We start from the raw sequence: 7,611 nt of genomic DNA on the forward strand, positions 1-7,611 counted from the left end.
GCTTATAAAAGAAATTTAGCCATTTAGCAGTGTTTGTCCTTGTGATGTAGGAAATATATCACTAATAAAACATCTATTTACATTTTGTTCATATAATGTGTGTGTGTGTGTTTACCTTGATTAGGACTTACCTCTTTAACTCTTTTGGGAGCAATCTCTTCCAGACTACCTCTAATTGTACATCACTAAGTTTTGCATTTTAAAATTTATCAATTCATATTTGAACTTTCAATCATAATTTTATCTAAGAACTCTTTTGAGATTTTCCAAAGGAAAAGTTAATCATTTTACTAAGTCCCTTTAAATTCTTTAATATCAAGATTAATTTACTTGAAACTACACAGGAGTTTCTTATGATGTTGAAAGGGTTAAGCAAATACACACTATATACAGGGCTGGAATCAAAGAGAAAAAGCAAAAGCCTCAACCAATAAGATGCAATACTAATTTTTTCTTCCGGTTTACAGTCTACTCATTCCTTTCCGTTACTTTATAATAAAAGTTAGCAGTTACTTTAAGGTAATATTTTAAAGTGGTAAAATATAAACACAAATGCACGCACACACAAAACACCTTATTTCCTTGAAATACCCAGTCTTTTATTTAATAAATCCAGTATCCAAATGAAAGATAGTCACCTTAACCTATATCTTTTACTGCAGAAATTGTGAAAAGCCAGTCAATTTATAGTTGCAGAAACCCACTAACAAACTATGAATTACACCAGTATTGAACACCATGTAGTTTCAGTATGTTCATAATGTGGCATCTTTACAGAAGAATACTCTATTATATTATATCCAGTTTGCTCATTTAGAATTAATCAAAATAGCTAGTTTACTATCTCTTTTTCATTTTCTCCAAAGATTTGCTTCTTTTCTGATTATTTTGAGGTTTTGTAGATATTTAAGTCAGTAGCACTCAAATTGGAAAGTGTCAGAACTATACAAATGGAATGGAATACAATTATCTGAGTTAGGAAGGTCATTGAAGTAGGAGCTAGATTTCAGTTAGCTTGACTGCAATGGGTGTGTAACATTGCATATCTCAACAGTACAATAATGAAAAAGTACTCTAATGTAAAGTAATATACTGTATCTTATTGGTAATTAGTCATCTAATCTATATCTTCATATTTTGGAAATTGTAATGAATGAGTGTTAGGTAGTATATATATATATATATAATATATATATATATATATATATATATATATATCTGTAATAATAAAAGCAAAATTCTGTCTGTCCATCTGGGACCCCTATATTTCAGTCTACATTTGTTCTACATAGACATATATCTTTTTGGAATCAGGATGATCCTGAGATTGAAAATCTGCCCTTCATTTGGTTCTTGAACATCCAGCATCGGGATCTGATTTAAAAGCATTTGAGTTGCTATTTCTAGCATCTTGGTTGGCATTTGTCAGATGACATCAAAGATCAAGGAGGAGATAAATGACATTCACTTCATTAATTTAACGTTGAGATAAGAACTTTGGGACAAATAGGCCAACAGTTGGAATTCAACTTGAGAATGGAACAATAGAATGATTGCATTACAGAATTAATTCTCATCCATCCTTAACCCCTGATCAAACATCACCAGGGCATATAGTCATTATAGGCGTATTATAGTCGTATTAGCTCTTGGCCCAATTAGCCCTCTGCAAAAGCAAGCTTTTAAGCTAGTATATATAAATATATATACAACAATCAGCTTTAGAGAATATAATTACATAGTCTTATCCTACAACAAGGTGATGGTGTTTGAAGGAAGTGTACAGTTACACACTTCCAGTTTTTTCCTCTGATGAAGCTTAGCAAATATGCATTTTCAGAAGCACTATAGCCATGTTGTATGAAGATGAATAAATCTAATTATACAATAGTTTATTTTTAACCTGACATTCATCCTTTCTATGGAAGTACTAAGTTTACCAGATTGATATCTCTCCCTTTTATATATAAATGTATATATTTTTTTTTTTTTTGAATTGATAAAAGGTGGGTTTTTTTCGAATTTTTTAAATATATATATCATATTGTGTGAAATTTGATTTAGTATTTCTAAATTGAGTTTTTTGCCTTGTAAGTTTTGGATTTATTCCCTCAAATAATAATTATATATATGAGACAGGGAGAAAGATTTTAACAAATTCAATCTATTAGTCTAGGCTAATGTAATGAGTTCACAAAGTTTTAATTATTTTGCTTTGAGAAAGAGCAAACTTGCTCTTATAAATTACAATTGAGAAACTGCCAATGTATTGACATTTAACTGTAACTAAGCAGTCCATCTTCCTATTTAGCAGGGCTTTTGAAAAGGGGTTTCCTATGGAGCATTGAAGATGGGTTTATAGAGAAACAATCAAAATATCTGAGAGGTACTTACCTACTCTATTGCAGACTTTAGGTTTTTGCTTCGACAATTGTCTCAGTGACAATCCAGCCCTAAACCTGGCATCTATATTAAATGCACTTACTTTACTAACTTATGATACAATATACTATACTATAATATATATGTTGAGAAAATAATAAAATTGATAATAATAATGATAATGAAAATGATGGTTATATAAATTATTTGTAAAAAGCTTGGATCCATTGTGTTTTCATTTTAAGGCAGAACATTACAATTTAATTTTTATTTTATGATTAATTTTTTTTTTATTAACAAACTTTTCTTTTAACAAAATAGCTGATGTAATTAGGAAGTGAAAAAAAAATATATATATAAGAAAGAATGAAATGTTAGCTGTGAGCTTTTGAGTAAAATGGTTGTATAATTTGGCGATAACTGTTCTTTGTCAACAAAGATATTTATTTCAATGAATAGAAAAAACACACGCATACACACACAAAAAAAAATAATAATCTTTTCATTCCCCACCGGGATCCAACCCACCCACAAATAACTAGGATTCCTATGGATCCCTTACCATATATTACATTCAAAATCAAATTTTGTGTCAACATGTATTGATTAATAAGTATGTATTTCATACAGAGAGGTGGGACACCAGTTCAAATGCAAAGAATTCCATGCAGAAGAGACAATTATGAATGGGAGGAAAACATTTGTGGTTGCATTTTCCAATTTTTCTTTTAACTTTACAAGATTATATATATATATATATATATATACATGCACACACACATACACACACAACTAAAAAATAACAAAAGTCTTCAAAATTTTAATTTTGACTTTGATTTTTCTATTCTTTCCTTTTTGGTTTTTTCCTTTTTTTCTAAATTTTACTCAAATTTATATTGGTTACATTTGTTAAGCACAAAGCCCTATACCTTATAAAGGGATTGGGGTTGGGGAAGGGAGATGGGGTTTGTGATGTTCATGCCTCTTCAAAGAGCACTAGTTTGTGTGAGTGGGGATGAGTAGAATGGTTTCCAACAAGAGGACTCATCTGAAACCAAAGTCACAGATAACATCTCTCATTAGGAACTTCGCTAGCTTTAATTACACAACTTGATCGTCACTTTGTCCCTCCTCTTTCCCTCCTAGCTAATATATGTGGTGGGTGGAGGGTGTCTTATGTAGACACAAAGCCTTAGGTTTTAAAGGAAATTATGGAAGCAGAACGCAGTGGAATGTTTATATCTACCTGAAAAGTAATAATGATGTAAAGTTCAGTGGAGGTGGTCACCACAAGCAGAAACATAAACTGGCTCTTAGATTTGATCCAACAACAATTATCGTTTTTTAACCAATGGCTTCATGGCAATTTTGCCACTCACCAATACTAGGTTCAATTTGATTAAGCATGAGGGCCCTATATTTTTTAAGGTATGGGAATATGGGGAAATATGATGAGCATGAATTTTTATGAAAGGTATTTAGCAGCATAAGTGAAGTGAAAATGTAAGTAAAGTGAACTGGCTTCAATAAGGAATTGAAACTGCGATGAAATCTTGGCTTGCCAAGGAGCTTACCACTTGCTCTTACGATGCATGCCAAAACAAGTCACCAGTAACAAAATATGGAAAGCTAAGAAAAATTTTGTTGAAATTTTTTAAAAATTAAATCAAGGCAGTGTTTTTTGTATCAATGAAAATTATATGTTTGTTAGTATATATGTACATATATGTATGTGTGTGTGTGTGAGTTTGTGCATGTATACATATATTTGTATGTGTGTGTATCATCTTACTGTGCAATAAATGTACCAAACTTGCTTGATAAAGTTTTCTGAAAAGGTTGTTGTGTGTGTGTGTGTGTGTGTGTGTGTGCATGTAGTAGGCGGCTGTAGTGGGGAATATAGAAACTACGATACCTTTGGGCACTAATGGTCCTGATAATTGGATGGAAGTTATGGAGATTAATGGTAATAAATTGTAACATTTGGTTTAAGAGATCAGATGGAAACAGAAAAACATTGACAGGAGATGGGATTGTGAAACAAAACATATATGTCAACATGTAATACATAGGGATACACAGACAGACAGCCAGACAGACAGGCATGAGGACGAGAGAGACAGAGAGCTTGAATGAGTGGTGAAGAGGATATACTAAACCAATTGTAAATTAGCATGTATAAGAGTTTAAAAGAGAGATGGAGGAACAGAGAGAGAGTAAATGTGTGCTTATATGTGTGCATATTGATATGTGTGTATAAGAAAATGTGTGAAAAATATAAGAATAATAGCATTGGAGAGAAAGACAAAGGCAAGAATACAGTTTGGGAACAAACACAGAATGCGACAGAGTATAATGAGGGGAAAAGCAAGAGAAAAACAAAATATAGAAAATGGGATGATATAAGAAGACAATAAAAAAAGGCAAAAACGAAATGAATAAAAACTCAAAATTGTGTTGCAAAAATATCTAAAGTATACTGTAGAAATTTCTTAACGTAAAGTGTATTGCTAAAAAATCAAGTGTCTTGCTAAAATGTCAAAAGTGTATTGCTAAAAAAACAAAACAAAAGGAAGTGTATTTGCAAAAAGAAAGAAATAAAAAATTCAAAAGTGCACAGCTAAAAGGTTAAGTGTGTGTTGCTGGAAGATCAAATAGGTATTACTAAAAAGATACAGTATAGTGCTACAAAATAATAATAAGGATGAAAATAATATAACTAAAAAGTGTTTTGTCAATTTTGAAAAGTATTACCAGACGTTTCAACTGTATGTTTGTAAAAGTCAACAAATTTTGGTGCTAGAATGTCAAAATAAATTGTACAAATGTGTAAAAGTGTATTTCTAAAAAAAAGTCAAAAGTGTGTTGCTAAAATGTCAAAAGTGTGTTGCTAGATTGTCAAAATTCCGTTGCTAAAGATGTCAAAAAATCCGCTGTTAAAAAAAATCAAATGAGCATGCATTGCCAAAACATAAAATGTGCAGTGATAAAAAGTGCATATTTAAAAAAATTAAATGAAATGTGCACTGTTAAAAAAAAACCCAAAAGAAATAGTGCTTGATGAAAAAATGAGGCAGAAATTTTACAAAAGAAAAACAACCAAAATAGTAATTTGATAAAAGTTTAAAATGATATGAATGAAAAACTGAGAAGGGAAAAGATAAAACAAAGGAGATTGATGAAGAGAATTGCTTGATTTGGAAGAGGGAAACATAAAGAATGAAAAGAACCACAGTATCTCTCTTCGTCTACACAGATGTGTAGTCGAGAAAAATAGAAAATAAGTGTGTGTGTGTGTGCATGTGCACAAGGAGAGTGGGGCAAATACATGAAAAAAATGAAGAGCAGGTTGGGAAGTAAAAGATAAGCATAAAATGTGTATATATATATATATATATATAGAGAGAGAGAGAGAGAGAGAGAGATAATGAGAGAGAGAGAGAGACAGACAGACAGTGTACATGAAAGGGAGAGAGAGAAACTACAAAACAAGGAAGACAAAAATTGTTATGTGTGTATATGAGAGAAAAACAGAGTATGTCTTGTGAGTAAAAAAGAAATAGGAGGAATGTCAATGTGTGTTGGTGTTTGTGTAAAAAAGAGAATGAAAGCAGTTTAAATTCACAAAAGAGAAAGCCTTATAGTGTGTGTGTGTGTGTGTGTGTGTGTGTGTGTGTTTATGCAGCTGTAGTGAAGAAATAGTAAAATAGTAGAAAAAGATATGTATTTCACTAACAGAGAAAGAGAGAGAGAGAGCACTAAAAGAAAGCATGGCAGCTATACTTTTGAATATGTATATGTCTGTTTGCATGTGTTTATATATAGGTGTGTGTGTGTGTGTGTGTGTGTAAGAGACAGAAAGAGAGAATGACATAGAGCGAGAAGAACTAAGAGTCAAAGACAGTGGGAGAGAAAAAGTGAGATTATGAAATCAGTGAAACTTCAGGGAGTATAAGAGGAGAAAATAAAGAGACAGAGAGTAGAGAGGTTGAAGAATAGGGGAGAGAAAGGTTAGAAACCCCAAAACAGGCAAAAAAAAGTCTTTTTTTGTATGTTTACACCTTTTTTTCTTCTTCTTCTTTGCTAACCCCTGCAACCCCATTCACTTCATTCTTCTATCTGCCTCAGCTCAGCCTCACCCTCTTCCACTTTTCGAACAATAATACTGAGATATTTCAGGATTTGATTTCCAAACAATAAACAATCTAAACATTTTGGTGGGGATTTCATGATGATCATAGCATCTAATTGCCAAAAACTATTTGCAAACACTTAGAAAATTGGAATAATAACAATAATAATATAATTGTTATTATTATTGTTATTATTAAAATGTAAAATAGTGATGATGATGATGATAATAATGATGATTTCTTTTGTAATAATAATAATAATAATAATGATAAAGACCAGGTTATTAATAATAAGTCAAAGCAAGGTCAAAAGAAATAATAATCAAATGTAATAATAATAATAATAATAATATAATAATCAAAATTAATAGTAGCAAACATTTGTAAAACAACAAATAAAAAACAAGAAAAATTACCCCCACTTCCAACAAAAAAGGAAACAAAACAAATATATAAATAGAAACAACTGATGATTTGAAAGCAAATTAGAGGCTGAATTAAAGTTTATTGACAAAAAACAAAGAATGGAAAAGTCCCAGATTTATTTGATCATTCTGTGAGTTCCATTTATATTGATTAGTTAGAAGAAAGGAAACAAAAGATCCAAAAATTATCCATCCATCTATCTACACATATATATATATATATATATATATATATATATATAAACACGCACACATATATATACATATGTATAAAGATATATGTATGTATATATATATGTATATATGTGCACAAATGTATGTATGCATATAGATACACACACATACATATATACACACACATATTCATTCTTACCGACATACATATAATGAAACAAACTAAATTAAATTAAAATAATGAAATAATGGAAGTCTTTTAAAAAGGGCACAAAAGCCCTATTATTTCAAAAGGGGCACTAAAAAGGAAAGTTGATGGGGCTTTGGAGTAATGTTCTTTGCTCCCTATAATTTTTTTTGTTTTACCAAAGGCATTAAAATGAAGTTAAGTAATATAATAACAATATAACTGCTGACTAGGTTGTTCAGGGTTCAATTTTTTATGAGAGAAGCATTGGCTGGGGTGAAGGTAAATGTTTATAAAGAGCAAGTGCACC

At 30.8% G+C, this 7,611-nt stretch overlaps 1 long non-coding RNA gene across 1 annotated transcript; it reads right to left on the reverse strand.

Moving 5' to 3' along the window:
* Window positions 1–3,215: 3,215 nt before the first annotated feature.
* LOC118765873 lies at window positions 3,216–7,147 on the reverse strand. Its single transcript, XR_005001770.1, has 2 exons — window positions 6,115–7,147; window positions 3,216–4,609 (listed from the first exon to the last, which is right to left on the reverse strand). It is a non-coding gene; the product is annotated as an uncharacterized LOC118765873 (long non-coding RNA).
* Between the last annotated feature and the right edge of the window lie 464 nt (window positions 7,148–7,611).

The sequence above is a fragment of the Octopus sinensis genome, linkage group LG14 (genome assembly GCF_006345805.1).
Source record: "Octopus sinensis linkage group LG14, ASM634580v1, whole genome shotgun sequence".
In the NCBI taxonomy this organism is placed as follows: domain Eukaryota; kingdom Metazoa; phylum Mollusca; class Cephalopoda; order Octopoda; family Octopodidae; genus Octopus; species Octopus sinensis.